The sequence below is a fragment of the Loxodonta africana genome, chromosome 4 (assembly GCF_030014295.1).
Source record: "Loxodonta africana isolate mLoxAfr1 chromosome 4, mLoxAfr1.hap2, whole genome shotgun sequence".
Taxonomy (NCBI): Eukaryota; Metazoa; Chordata; class Mammalia; order Proboscidea; family Elephantidae; genus Loxodonta; species Loxodonta africana.
In genome coordinates, this window is record NC_087345.1 from 101840786 (window position 1) to 101856279 (window position 15494).

At 38.9% G+C, this 15494-nt stretch overlaps 1 pseudogene; it reads left to right on the plus strand.

Moving 5' to 3' along the window:
- Positions 1 to 13894: 13894 nt before the first annotated feature.
- Positions 13895 to 14013, plus strand: LOC111748462 (5S ribosomal RNA; annotated as a pseudogene).
- Positions 14014 to 15494: the final 1481 nt, after the last annotated feature.

Sequence of the window (15494 nt, forward strand, 5' to 3'; positions counted from 1 at the left end):
GGTCACTATGAGTCAGAATTGACTCAGTGGCAATAGGTTTTTGTTTAGTTTTGGTTCCTTCCTTTAAATGGTGACTGAAGCCTACAAATATGACTCTAAGAAAGTTTCTTTACTTCTAATGATATTCATTGTAATTTTTGAGATATAGTCCCAAGTCCAACAGGCTGTATTACTGCTCTTGTCAAGGGAGATAGTAGGCAAGTCTGGGAACTTGAATGTTAAATAGGGGTGGCTTTGTTGTATTTTCAGATCTCTGAATCACTTTCTAGATTCATTCCTGATCAGTCAATAAATGAATCAGGTTGCGCTGTGAAGCATCTACTATGTATGAGAGAAGCAAAATTCCCTGTCCCTAATTACTATCTAATTGGGTCGACATGTATATAGAATACATGTAATAAAATATAATCAATAAAAGGTATGCTGTAATTGGGCAGGACTAAATTAATTCAGAGAAGTAAATAGGCTACAAACGTTGGGGGAAACTTCAAGATCACCAGCCCTTGAAAGGTGAGCAAAAATGAAGAGTCAGGAAGAAAAGAAAGAACTTTCAGGAGGAGAAAGATACTTAGCCTTGGATGAAAGATTGATTTGATTGAAAATGTTCTCCAGAAGCAGAAAGGATTGTTCTGACCAGAGTTTAATGGAAAATAAGTTTAGGTTTGACTGGGACAGATAATAAAGGACTTTCAAATCCTATTAATAGATGGATCTGCAATAGCGAGTCTCTTGTCGTGAGCTTTTGTAAATTTTTCAGCAGGTATATGAAAACTATATATAAGAAAGTTTGACATAATGGATTGGAACGGTGAGAAAATAAAGTTCTTGCACCATGCAGGCAGGTAGATTTTTTTTCCATTCCCAAAATACAATTATAACAAGGAGTTAATGGCCTGTGGAGAAAAAAGTTGGCAAGGCCATCTAAAGCAAAGGAAGAAAGGTTGCCGGGTAGTACAAATAGCTTACACTCAGCTGATAAACAAAAGGTTGGTAGTTTGAACCAACCCAAAGGTTAATGTGTTGCCATTGAGTCAATTCCGACTCATAGAGACCCTATAGGACAGAGCAGAACTGCCCCAGAGAGCTTCCGAGGAGTGGCTGGTGAATTCAAACTGCTGACCTTTTGGTTAGCAGCCCAGCTCTTAACTACTATGTCGCCAGGGAACCAAAGATTACAGTTCAGAAAACCCTATGGAGCTGTTCTACTCTGTAACACGTGGAGTCTCCTAAATCACAAATCAACAACAAAAGCAAAATCAACAAAAGGAAGAGATCATTACTCTGAACTAATAGTTATAGACTAATGGAAGCATTAAAAAGATGTGTAAAGTTTATTGGACCAGCCAAACAGATATACTACCTGGCTCCCAATTGTCTACTGCCAGTTTGGACTATAGTGTTATTCTGCCTGGAATGTGCTTCCTCTTCCTTGCTACCTATAAAATCTATAGTACCTGATATTTACAGAGTGTTTTATAGTTATGACCTTGTGAAATTGCTAATATTGTTTTTTTAATAATTTTTATTGTGCTTTAAGTGAAAGTTTATAAATCAAGTCAGTCTGTCACATATAAGCTTATATACACCTTACTCCATACTCCCACTTACTCTCCCCCTGATGAGTTAGCCCGCTCCCTCCTTCCAGTCTCTCCTTTCATGACGATTTTGCCAGTTTCTAACCCTCTCTACCCTACTATCTCCCCTCCAGACAGGAGATGCCAACACAGTCTCAAGTGTCCACCTGATACAAGTAACTCACTCTTCATCAGCATCTCTCTCCAACCCATTGTCCAGTCTCTTCCATGTCTGATGAGTTGTCCTCGGGAATGGTTTCTGTCCTGGGCCAACAGAAGGTTTGGGGACCATGACCTCTGGGATTCCTCCAGTCTCAGTCAGACCATTAAGTCTGGTCTTCTTATGAGAATTTGGGGTCTGCATCCCACTGATCTCCTGCTCCTTCAGGGGTTCTCTGTTGTGCTCCCTGTCAGGGCAGTCATCGGTTGTGGCCAGGCACTATCTAGTTCTTCTGGTCTCAGGATGATGTAAGTCTCTGGTTCATGTGGCCCTTTCTGTCTTTTGGGCTCATAGTTATTGTGTGACCTTGGTGTTCTTCATTCTCCTTTGATCCAGGTGGGTTGAGACCAATTGATGCACCTTAGGTGGTGGATTGTTAGCATTTAAGACCCCAGACGCCACATTTCAAAGTGGGATGCAGAATGTTTTCATAATAGAATTATTTTGCCTATTGACTTAGAGGTCCCCTTAAGCCATAGTCCCCAAACCCCTGCCCTTGCTCCGCTGACCTTTGAAGCATTCAGTTTATCCTGGAAACTTCTTTGCTTTTGGTCCAGTCCAGTTGAGCTGACCTTCCCTGTATTGAGTATTGTCCTTCCCTTTACCTAAAGTAGTTCTTATCTACTAATTAATCAGTAAATAACCCTCTCCCTCCCTCCCTCCCTCCCCCACCTTGTAACCACAAAAGAATGTGTTCTTCTCAGTTTATACTATTTCTCAAGATCTTATAATAGTGGTCTTATACAATATTTGTCCTTTTGCCTCTGACTAATTTCACTCAGTATAAAGCCTTCCAGGTTCCTCCATGTTATGAAATGTTTCACAGATTCGTCACTGTTCTTTATTGATGCGTAGTATTCCATTGTGTGAATATACCACAATTAATTTAACCATTCATCCATTGATGGACACCTTGGTTGCTTCCAGCTTTTTGATATTGTAAACAGAGCTGCAATAAACATGGGTGTGCATATATCTGTTCCTGTAAAGGCTCTTATTTCTCTAGGGTATATTCCGAGGAGTGAGATTTCTGGGTTGTATGGTAGTCCAATTTCTAACTTTTTAGGAAAACACCAGATAGATTTCCAAAGTGGTTGTACCATTTTACATTCCCACCAGCAGTGTATAAGAGTTCCAATCTCTCCACAGCCTCTCCAACATTTATTATTTTGTGTTTTTTGGATTAATGCCAGCCTTGTTGGAGTGAGATGGAATCTCATCGTAGTTTTCATTTGCATTTCTCTAATGGCTAATGATCGAGAGCATTTTCTCATGTATCTGTTAGCTACCTGAATATCTTCTTTAGTGAGGTGCGTGTTCATATCCTTTGCCCACTTTTTGATTGAGTTGTTTGTCTTTCTGTGGTTGAGTTTTAGCAGAATCATATAGATTTTAGAGATCAGGCACTGGTCGGAGACGTCACAGCTGAAAATTCTTTCCCAATCTGTGGGTGGTCTTTTTACTCTTTTGGTGAAGTCTTTAGATGAGCATAGGTGTTTGATTTTTAGGAGCTCCCAGTTATCTGGTTTCTCTTCGTCATTTTTGGTAATGTTTTGTGTTCTGTTTATGCCTTGTATTAGGGCTCCTAAGGTTGTCCCTATTTTTTCTTCCATGATCTTTATCATTTTAGTTTCTATGTTTAGGTCTTTGATCCACTTGGAGTCAGTTTTTGTGCATGGTGTGAGGTATGGGTCCCGTTTCAGTGTTTTGCAAATGGATATCCAGTTATGCCAGCACCATTTGTTAAAAAGACTATCTTTTCCCCAATTAACTGACACCGGGCCTTTGTCAAATATCAACTGCTCCTATGTGGATGGATTTGTATCTGGGATCTCAATTCTGTTCCATTGGTCTATGTGCCTGTTGTTGTACCAGTACCAGGCTGTTTTGACTACTGCGGCTGTATAATAGGTTCTAAAATCAGGTAGAGTGAGGCCTCCCACTTTGTTCTTCTTTTTCAGTAATGCTTTACTTATCCGGGGCTTCTTTCCCTTTCATATGAAGTTGGTGATTTGTTTCTCCATCACATTAAAAAATGCCATTGGAATTTGGATCAGAAGTGCATTGTATGTTTAGATGGCTTTTGGTAGAACAGACATTTTTGCTATGTTAAGTCTTCCTATCCATGAGCAAGGTATGTTTTTCCACTTAAGCAGGTCCTTTTTAGTTTCTTGCAGTAGTACTTTGTAGTTTTCTTTGTATAGGTCTTTCACATCTTTGGTAAGATTTATTCCTAAGTATTTTATCTTCTTGGGGGCTACTATGAATGGTATTAATTTTGTGATTTCCTCTTTGATGTTCTTTTTGTTGATGTAGAGGAATCCAAGTGATTTTTGTATGTTTATCTTATAACCTGAGACTCTGCCAAACTCTTCTATTAGTTTCAATAGTTTTCTGGAGGATTCCTTAGGGCTTTCTGTGTATAAGATCATGTCATCTGCAAATAGAGATAATTTTACTTCCTCCTTGCCAATCCGGATGCCCTTTATTTTTTTGTCTAGCCTAATTGCTCTGGCTAGGACCTCTAGCACAATGTTGAATAAGAGCGGTGATAAAGGGCATCCTTGTCTGGTTCCCGTTCTCAAGGGAAGTGCTTTCAGGCTGTCTCCATTTAGAGTGATGTTGGCTGTTGGCTTTGTATAAGAAAAATGCCGTTTATTATGTTGAGGAATTTTCCTTCAATTCCTATTTTGCTGAGAGTTTTTATCATAAATGGGTGTTGGACTTTGTCAAATGCCTTTTCTGCATCAATTGATAAGATCATGTGGTTTTTGTCTTTTGTTTTGTTTATATGGTGGATTACCATAATGGTTTTTCTAATATTAAACCAGCCTTGCATAAACAGACAGGGCCCCCCAATATGATTCCTCAGGCCAAAAAGCGAGGCAGGCAGAAGCAGACATCCTGAGCAAAGTGCCCTGGCCCTGCCCCAGCCCTGACATTGCTCTCCTCCTACTCTGGGGTCAAGGGCCCCTGGGGCCACAAAGCACACTGTCTGCTCAGAGCCTGAAGCCCTGGTCACAGTCCCCTAGCCAGACACAAGGGTAAGGGGTGAGCCAGCCCTTGTTGAGGGGACAGAGTGTTGGGGTCCTATGAAGCTCTGGTTTAGGTCTGGTATAAATCCTACTTGGTCATGGTGGATTATTTTTTTGATATGTTGTTGAATTCTATTGGCTAGAATTTTGTTGAGGATTTTTGCATCTATGTTCATGAGGTATTTAGGTCTGTAATTTCCTTTTTTTGTGATGTCTTTACCTGGTTTTGGTATCAGGGGTATGGTGGCTTCATAGAATGAATTAGGTAGTATTTCGTCATTTTCTATGCTTTGAAATACCTTTAGTAGTAGTGGTGTTAACTCTTCTCTGAAAGTTTGGTAGAACTCTGCAGTGAAGCCGTCCGGTCCAGGGCTTTTTTTTTTCTGTTGGGAGTTTTTTGATTACCTTTTCAATCTCTGTTTTTGTAATGGGTCTATTTATTTGTTCTACTTCTGATTGTGTTAGTTTAGGTACGTAGTGTTTTCTAGGAATTCATCCATTTCTTCTAGGTTTGCAAATTTGTTAGAGTACAATTTTTCGTAATAATCTGATATGATTCTTTTAATTTCAGTTGGGTCTGTTGTGATGTGGCCCATCTCGTTTCTTATTCGGGTTATTTGTTTCCTTTCCTGTATTTCTTTAGTCAGTCTAGCCAATGGTTTATCAATTTTGTTAATTTTTTTCAAAGAACCAGATTTTGGCTTTGTTAATTCTTTCAATTGTTTTTCTGTTCTCTATTTCATTTAGTTCAGCTTTAATTTTTATTATTTGTTTTCTTCTGGTGCCTGATGGATTCTTTTGTTGCTCACTTTCTATTTGTTCGAGTTGTAAGGACAGTTCTCTGATTTTGGCTCTTTCTTCTTTTTGTATGTGTGCATTTATCGATATAAATTCACCTCTGAGCACTGCTCTTGCTGTGTCCCAGAGGTTTTGATAGGAACTGTTTTCATTCTCATTGCATTCTATGAATTTCTTTATTCCCTCCTTAATGTCTTCTACAACCCAGTCTTTTTCCAGCAGGGTATTGTTCAGTTTCCAAGTATTTGATTTCTTTTCCCTAACTTTTCTGTTATTGATTTCCACTTTTATGGCCTATGGTCTGAAAAGATGCTTTGTAATATTTTGATGTTTTGGATTCTGCAAAGGTTTGTTTTATGACCCAATATGTGGTCTGTTTTAGAGAATGTTCCGTATGTGCTAGAAAAAAAAGTATACTTTGCAGCAGTTGGGTGGAGTGTTCTGTATAAGTCAATGAGGTCAAGTTGGTTGATTGTAGCAATTAGGTCTTCCGTGTCTCTATTGAGCTGCTTACTGGAAGTCCTGTCCTTCTGCAAAAGTGGTGTGTTGAAGTCTCCTACTACAATTGTGGAGGTGTCTAACTCACTTTTCAGTTCTGTTAAAGTTTGTTTTTTGTATCTTGCAGCCCTGTCATTGGATGCATGAATATTTAATACGGTTATATCTTCCTGGTCAATTGTCCCTTTAATCATTATGTAGTGTCCTTCTTTATCCTTTGTGGTGGATTTAACTTTAAAGTCTATTTTGTCAGAAATTAATATTGCTACTCCTGCTCTTTTTTGCTTGTTGTTTGCTTGATATATTTTTTCTATCCTTTGAGTTTTAGTTTGTTTGTGTCTCTAAGTCTAAGGTGTGTCTCTCGTAGGCAGCATATAGACGGATCGTGTTTCTTTACCCAGTTTGAGACTCTCTTTTTATTGGTATATTTAGTCCAATTACATTCAGCATAATTATAGATAAGTATGTGTTTAGTGCTGTCATTTTGATGCCTTTTTATGTGTGTTGTTGACAATTTCATTTTTCCACTTACTTTTTTGTGCTGAGACATTTTTCTTTGTAAATTGTGTGTTCCTCATTTTCATAGTATGTGACCTTATGTTTTGCTGAGTCGTTATGTTTTTCTTGGTTTTTATTTTGAGTTATGGATTTGTTATACCTCTTTGTGGTTAATATTTACCCCTATTTTTCTAAGTAAGAACATAACTTGTATTGTCCTATATCGCCTTGTTTCCCTCTCCATATGGCAGTTCTATGCCACCTGTATTTAGTCCCTCTTTTTGATTGTTGTGATCTTTTACATATTGACTTCAATGATTGCCTGTTTTGAGCATTTTTTTCTTTTTAAAATTAATCTTGATTTGTTTTTGTGATTTCCCTATTTGAGTTGATATCAGGATGTTCTGTTCTGTGACCTTGTGTTGTGCTGGTATCTGATATTATTATTTGTCTGACCAATTTCCTTTAGTATTTCTTATAGCTTTGGTTTGGTTTTTGCAAATTCTCTAAGCTTGTGTTTATCTGTAAATGTTTTAATTCCGCCTTCATATTTTAGAGAGCGTTTTGCTGGATATATGATCCTTGGCTGGCAGTTTTTCTCCTTCAGTGCTCTATATATGTCATCCCATTGCCTTCTTGACTGCATTGTTTCTGCTGAGTAGTCTGAACTTATACTTATTGATTGTCCTTTGTAGGAGACCTTTCTTTTATCCCTGGCTGCTTTTAAAATTTTCTGTTTATCTTTGGTTTTGGCAAGTTTGATGATAATATGTCTTGGTGATTTTCTTTTTGAATCAATCTTAAATGGCATTCGATGAGTATCTTGGACAGATATCTTTTCATCTTTCATGATGTCAGGGAAGTTTTCTGCCAACAGATCTTCAACTATTCTCTCTGTATTTTCTGTTGTCCCTCCTTGTTCTGGGACTCCAATCACACACAAGTTATTCTTCTTGATAGAGTCTCACATGATTCTTAGGGTTTCTTCATTTTTTAAAATTCTTTTATCGGATTTTTTTCAGCTATATTGGTCGATTCCCTTGTCCTCCAGATCCCCCACCCTGCATTCCAATTGCTCGAGTCTGCTTCTCTGACTTCCTATTGAGTTGTGTAATTCTGTAATTTTACTGTTAATCTTTTGGATTTCTGAGTGCTGTCTCTCTATGGATTCTTGCAACTTATTAATTTTTCCACTATGTTCTTGAATAATCTTTTTGAGTTCTTCAACTGCTTTATCAGTGTGTTGCTTGGCTTTTTCTGTAGATTGCCTTATTTCATTTCTGACATCATCCCTGATGTCTTGAAGCATTCTGTAAATTAGTTTTTTATATTCTGCATCTGGCAATTCCAGGATCGTATCTTAATTTGGAAAGATTTTGATTCTTTAGTTTGGGGAGTTGTAGAAGCAATCATGGTCTGCTTCTTTATGTGGTTTGATATCGACTGCTGTTTCCAAGCCATCTCTAAGATATCGTAGTGATTTATTCTATATTTGCTCACTGAGTCTTATCTTGTTTTGTTTTCTTTCAATATACATAGATGGGCTGCTAGATTGCACTGTCTTGATTGTTGTAGCCCTTGAATCACTTATGTCCTATTACCAGCTGGTTTGGGCTGTTACCAGATATATAAGCCTAAGAGTCCATTCACTATTCTTGAGTAGAATCTGATTTTGGGTCATCAAGTGTGTGGTGCAGACTGTCACCTATCCACTTAGAGAATTAATGGTGATAGTTGTGTGCACCAGATTCTAGTAGCAGCAGGTGTTCACACTCCAGGGGGGCAAGATGCTGACAGGCTTCCCCCAAGTGCCAGTGAGGTAGGTGTGTCTCTATTCCTAAAGCATTTTGGTGGGTGGGCTCTGCAGCTGTACCTTAGGCCCCCAGTGCAAGTACTTCTACGGCTTGGTAGGTGTCACCCTCCTTAGATCCCTAAGGCAGGAGGCTAGGTGGTCTGGGGGGAGCTTCAGCCCTCAGTTCCCTGTTGTGGGTCAGTGAGGGCTCTGTTAAATACAGAGAGATATCAGACCTGAGAAACTTGTCTTTCCAGTAATCTGCTAAAACAATTACAGTCAGATCCCTATCAGAATTGCCTTTGCATTATAATAGCCACCTTGTTCCCTGCAAGGATGAAAGCCCAAGACTGTGGATCACATATGTTTGGCTGGAGCTGGTTCTGTGTTTTTAGTCCAATTAGGGAAGGATTTTTGGCCCCTGGGTTTTTTGTAGCTGTTTCTCTCAGGCCAGGAGAATGGGTTAGGAAAAGACCAAAAAAAGAAAAACCCCAGCGCAGTTTACTCTCTGGCTCAGGAAATTCCAATGTTAATGAAGCCGCCTGGGAAGGAGAGGGGAGGGTTCAGATAAATAGGGGAGAGTAGCACCCCAGAATATAGACAAAGTTACTTATCTTGCTTGGGATGACTGTTTTATCTGAGATTCCCGAAGGGTGTGTTGACTGTGTGCCCTGGTGGGGTAGAGATTGCCCCTGAGGGTCAGGCCTGCGTCCTGTGCTTGTGCTGTCTCAGAAGCTGTGGTCAGTTCCTCCACTCCCAATCCAAAGCCCAGCACCAAGGTTCTCCAGCTGGGACGCCGCACTCCAGGCTCCAAAACCAGTCACTGCCTCCCGGTGACTTCTTCTCCTGTCAGCCGTGTCGCTGCGCTGTCTGCGTGCACTGGCTGAGCTTCCCCCGAGGTCACTTCTGGGGGCTAGGGCTGCGTCCCGTGTTTGTTCCATCTCAGGATGCCGTGCTCAGCTCCCCTGCGCCCAATCCAAAGCCTGGCACCAAGGTTTACTGACTGGGACTCTGTCTCCAGGCTCCAAAAACAGTCGCTGCTTCCCCGTGGTTGTTTGTTCTCAGTCTCTGTCACTCAGGTCAACTCTTTAGATCTGTGTTTGATGGTCAGTGTTCGTAGATTGTCATGTATGTGATCGATTCACTTGTTTTTCTGAGTCTTTGTTGCAAGAGGGATCCAAGGTAGCTTCTACCTTGTCAGCCATCTTGGCTCCGCCCTCTGCTAATATTTTTTAAAGATGGGTCCAAAAAAAAACCCAAACCTGTTGCTCTCGAGTCAATTTTGACTCATAGCAACCCCATAGGACAGAGTAGAACTGCACCATAGCATTTCCAAGAAGCGCCTGGTGGATTCAAACTGCTGACCTTTTGGTTAGCAGCCATAATCTTAACCACTACACCACCAAAGATAGGTCTAGAAGGGAGTAATTTGCTCAGTCACATAATCTGAGATGAGATCCATATCGCTTGATAACAACTCTAGCTTTCAGGTCTCTAATGTCTCCAAAAAAATAGCCTTCGATGAACCAAAGGAATCTATAATTATGTAGCTCCACTATAAAATGATTCCTGGGAATTGTTGGTTGATGGTAGCTATTCCTATGTTGACATATCCACCTGCTAGGTTAGAGATAAAGCTGGGCTGAGTTGCCATCTTTTTACTCAGTCTTTCTTTGGTTTATGAGCTTTACACCTTACACTTTTCCACTGTATGTTGATGAAAAACTCACCTATTTCCTCTTTGGCTTTATGCTTAGAGAAAGGCACAGTTGAATGGCCTCTCAAGGGGTCTAAAATCTGGCGTAAATATGTGTTGTTTGCACACAGATACTGTTTTCTAGGGTGAGTGCCCAGGTTCATGTGCTCCTCAGCTGGATGCTTTATGAATGTAATATTTGGCTTCCTGTTCTTTAAAAGGGACAACTCCATTTTAAGACAAGGCATAGATCTATATCTGAAGGGTAAAATTTGTAATTCTGAGCCTTTTGTGCTGTGCATTCATTTGCTTAGTAGAACACAGAACATTCCTTGCATGCTGTGGGGCTACCCTGAGGAATGGGACCTTTCTGTGGTTCATATTTACACATGTTGTCTTGGCAATGCTTTAATATAACAAAATTATGGGAAAAAGAAGAAAATTATATGTATGGGGAAGTGAAACAATATGCCAGTTTTTTACCCAAGGTTTAGTTTAAGTGGTTGTTTCAATAATTTTTGTTAGTGGAGTTTGGGGTATATGTTTTATATCCAGCCAATGTGCTTCAGCTAATAATGGGCATGAAATACTGGTGTGCGTGTGATGTGTTTATGAAAGAGCATGAGGTAGAGACAGGGAGACACAGAGAGACAAAGGAAGAGGGACAGGGAGAATACTATTTGACTTTTCTCTTATTCTTTCCCTGACTGGAACATAAATTACCTGAAGAAAAATAAGTATTCAGTCCTAACTGAATGGAGCAGATATCATGAAACAGTCCTACCTACTCTAAGGTGCCCCCTTCTATCATTACAAATCACCAGCAGGAGGCATATTTTTCTTGTGATTCATTTCAATTCAATCTCATAAAAATTGTGTTCCTCTATTTATGGCACTGTGAGAGATACTACTATGGATGAAAAGATGAATAGAAGCTTAATCAGGACAAATGGAGAAAAAGAATGACAGTCACAGTGAGCCATCTCTACAAAGAAACGGACTTTTATTAAGGCAAGACACACTGGGTACGATGCTCTGTACTACTGTAGCATAGTGCGGAATGGAGAGGGCAGGTTTAGATGAAACTAATAAAGTAGTAAGAGAATATATTGTACGGTATTCAAAAGAATTCAGAATATATTCCCGTCTGTTCCATCTGGGGGACCCACAGTTAAAATTCTTCTCTAGAACTAGAACCTTGTGTTTTAGTTTCTGGCCTCATATGTCTCTGCAGTCCGCACAGTCTTAGTTATCTAGGGCTGCTGTAGCAAATACCACAAGTGGATGGCTTTAAAAGAGAAATTTATTCTCTCACAGTCTAGGAGGATAGAAGTCCAAATTCATGGTGTCAGCTCCAGGCGAAGCCTTTCTCTTTGTGTTGGCTCTGGTGGAAGGTCCTTGTCATCAATCTTTCCCTGGCCTAGGGTCTTCTCAGCTCAGGGACCCTAGGTCCAAAGGACGCAGTGTTCTTCTGGCTCTTCTTTCTTGGTGGTATGAGCTCCCTGTGTCTCTCTGCTTGCTTCTCTCTTTTATATTTTGAAAGAGACTGGCTCAAGATATAACCTAATCTTGTAGATTGAATCCTGACTCATTAACTGCCGCTAATCTCACCTCGTTAATGTCATAGAGGCAGGATTTACAAGACATAGGAAAATCACATCAGATGACAAAATAGTGGACAATCACACAATACTGGGAATCAGGGACTACCAAGTTGACATACATTTTTGGGGGGACACAATTCAATCCATACACCCACCACTCTGAAATAATGGATGGGAGAAGCAAGGCAACATCCTTAATCTGCCTTTACCATCAGGTTTACAATGTTGTAGGATGCAGTACTAGTGCCTAATAGCTTCAATTTGGATATTGGCTTTTTCACTTAACAAAGTTTCAAGTTACTGGATTTTGAGTCAACTTCAGGTGCAGGCACAAGCAGTGTCTTCCTTAACAAAGCTGTATTTTCTTTCATCTCTGCTTGAAGACTGGTTCATTCTAACTTGAATTCATTGCTCTTATATGGTATTGGTGAAAGTTTCAAGAAGCAGTTAGCACAGATCAACATTCTGATTTTTTCCCACTTATTTACCTAAGGCTACATCCTTGGCTGACACTTGATCAACCTTCCAAACTATAGTGGGCAATATGTTGACAAAATGCTTTGCCATTTCTTAATAAGGTCACCAGGTTCTCTCCACCCCTACTAAGTCAATACCACATTTTACGTTTTGTTATTTGTATTCCACTCCAAGGTACCAGATTTTCATAGTTAATAGAAATAGAAATAATAAATAAACACGGAAAAATTTCAATTTTGTTAGTTTTCAAAGGGTTATTTTTAAAATAACAATATCGCCCTTTAGAAAAATTATAAAAACTCATAAAATAAGCAATAACAAAAATGAAGTAAAATCGGTACTCTCATTCATGCATACTGGCAAAACCATGCTTTAATTGAGCAATATAAATCAAGATTATAATTAATATATTTTGATATTATAATATTCATTATAATATTTTGATATTATAATATTCATGAAAATGATTCCAAGAAATAATAAACTTAAAAACTATTGTATGATTTGTTTCCTGTAGCAGTATTTATGATTGCAAAATTAAGAGCAATGTGAGTATTAAAATGAAGAAAAATGGATAAGAAAACCATGGCACATCTATTCATCTATTGTTTAAAGTAAAAAGCCAGGATATAAAATTACATGTGCACAATAATTGCAAGCAAATAAAATTCTGTAAGTAAAATTATTGGATGGAATTATAGTTATTCTGTTGAATGATGATATATCGTTCTCTAATTTTCATTTTTTTTTTGTCCAGGAAAAATACATTAAAAAAAATTATGATCTGCATACAGATATGATTTCCCTTTAAAACACAATAATGCAACCTATATTTTTAGAATAGTTTAAAAGGAGGATATTACTATAATCTGGAGGTTAGTGTAGATGTGACATTATTCTCTGCGTGTTTGGCTTTATGCTGCCTGTAGAATAGTTGCATTCACCCTTTTAGTTTTTTAATTATTTTCTATAGCTTATTTACTTAAACTCATACATAAACTGCCAATAATTATTTTTCTTACATTACAGAGAAGCATATCAAACTGATTTTCAGTAAATCTCTGAAAGTGTGCAGGGCACAGTTGAAAATTTTTTCCTTAACAATATACACAAACAGTCCAGGATATTCCTTCACATACAATGATTTTCTATTTCTATTCTTATTCTTTGCTTTTCTTACTCTGGGCTCCTTCCGTTTTCTCAATTCTGCCAAACTATTTCTGGGATATTTAAAACAACTTTCTTTTCTTTTAAACTTGTTCACAAAGTGGTTTTATTATAGATAATAGGGGATAGTAAAGATATATATTTTATTGGTAGGAGATCAAAAATAAAATTGAGTAGTTAAAAAAGACCAGACATATTTGACACACACATATTGGTTAATTTCCCTGGTTTGGGAGACTGTTACCTCATTTTACTTAGTTCTATAGTTTTTACTCTTTACTAATTTTTTTTAAATTTTAATCTGTAGGTCTCTGATATACACTGCAGTTCTCCTTCATTTTAATGCTTTTATAAAAATACTAAGGAGCCTTAGTGGCACAGTGGTTAAGCGCTGGGCTGCTAACTGAAAGGTCAGCAGTTCAACCATGGAAAGATGTGGCAGTCTGCTTCCGTAAAGATTTACAGCCTTGGGAACCCTATGTGGCAATTCTACTCTGTCCTATAGAGGTCACTATGAGTTGGAATCAACTACATTGTCTACCGCCATACCACACTGAAAGCACGTGATCTCCTCTGATCCTGGAAGCTAAGCAGGGTGGGACCTGGTTAGTACTTGGATGGGAGACTGCCTGCAAATACCTGGTGCTGTAGGCTTAGGAAACCCTGGTGGTGCAGTGGTTAAGACCTACAGCTACTAACCAAAAGGTCAGCAGTTCAAATCCACCAGGCGCTCCTTGGAAACCCTATGGGGCAGCTCTACCCTGTCCTATAGGGACACTATGAGTCGGAATCAACTTCACAGCAACAGGTTTTTTGTTTGTTTTTGTTCTTTCTCGGACAGATTTCCGGCCTTACGCAGTTTCTGGCTCTCGCAGGCTTTATTGTATATGCAAATGTAAAAGACCAAAAATAGCTTAAAAAAGATATCCAAGAAGAAAGGCTAGGAAGCTTTGCTCTAATAGATATCAAACTTGTTATAAACCTAAATAAGAGAGTGTCAGTTTGACTCAAGAATATAGGAAATAAAAACCAATGAAACAGAATAGAGAACCCAGAAGGAGACCCACGCAAGTATGGACACAGAGTTGATGCTAAAGTTGGCACTTCAGAGAATTGGGAGAAAGAATGGCCTATTCAATAAAGAGTGTTGGATCATTTGGATAGCTACATGAAAAGCAAAAAAATATGACTCCTTCCTTATGCTTTATTTATAAAGTCATTACCTTGTGGATTTAAAAAGTAAATGTGAAAGCCTAAATAATAAAATATCTAAAATAAGAATACATAGAAGAAAATTCCATGACTATTGGTATGAAATATTTTTAATGAGATATAAAAGCATTAATCATAAATTTGTTAAACTGGAGTCCTTCAAAATCAGGAAAAATTTTTTAAAATTTTTGTTGTGCTTTAAGTGAAAATTTACAAATCGAGTCAGTCTCTCATACAAAAATTTATATACACCTTGCCATATACTCCTAATTGCTCTCACCCTAATAAGACAACACACTCCTTCCCTCCACTATTTTCCTGTCCATTCGGCCAGCTTCTGACCCCCTCTTCCCTTTCATCTGCCCCCCAGACAGGAGATGCCAACATAGTCTCCTGTGTCTACTTTAGCCAAGAAGCTCAGTCTTCACCAGTTATCATTTTCTATCCCATAGCGCAGTCCCTCCTGTCAGAAGTGTTGGCTTAGGGAACGGTTCCTGTCTTGGGCTAACAGAAGGTCTGGGGACCAGGAACTCCAGGGTCCTTCTAGTCTCAGTCAGACTATTAAGTCCAGTCTTCCTATGAGAATTTGGGGTCTGCATCCCACTGTTCTCCTGCTCACTCGGGTTCTCTGTTGTGTTCCCTGTCAGGGCAGTCATCGGTTGTAGCCAGGAAGAATCTAGTTCTTCTGGTCTCAGGCTGATGGAGTCTCTGGTTTATGTGGTCCTTTCTGTGTCTTGAGCTCATAATTACCTTGTGTCTTTGGTGTTCTTCATTCTCCTTTGCTTCAGGTGGGTCGAGACCCATCGATGCATCTTAGATGGCCGCTTGATAGCGTTTAAGACCCCAGAAGCCACTCTCCAAAGTGGGATGCAGAATGTTTTCTTAATAGATTTTATTATGCCAATTGAGTTAGATGTCCCCTG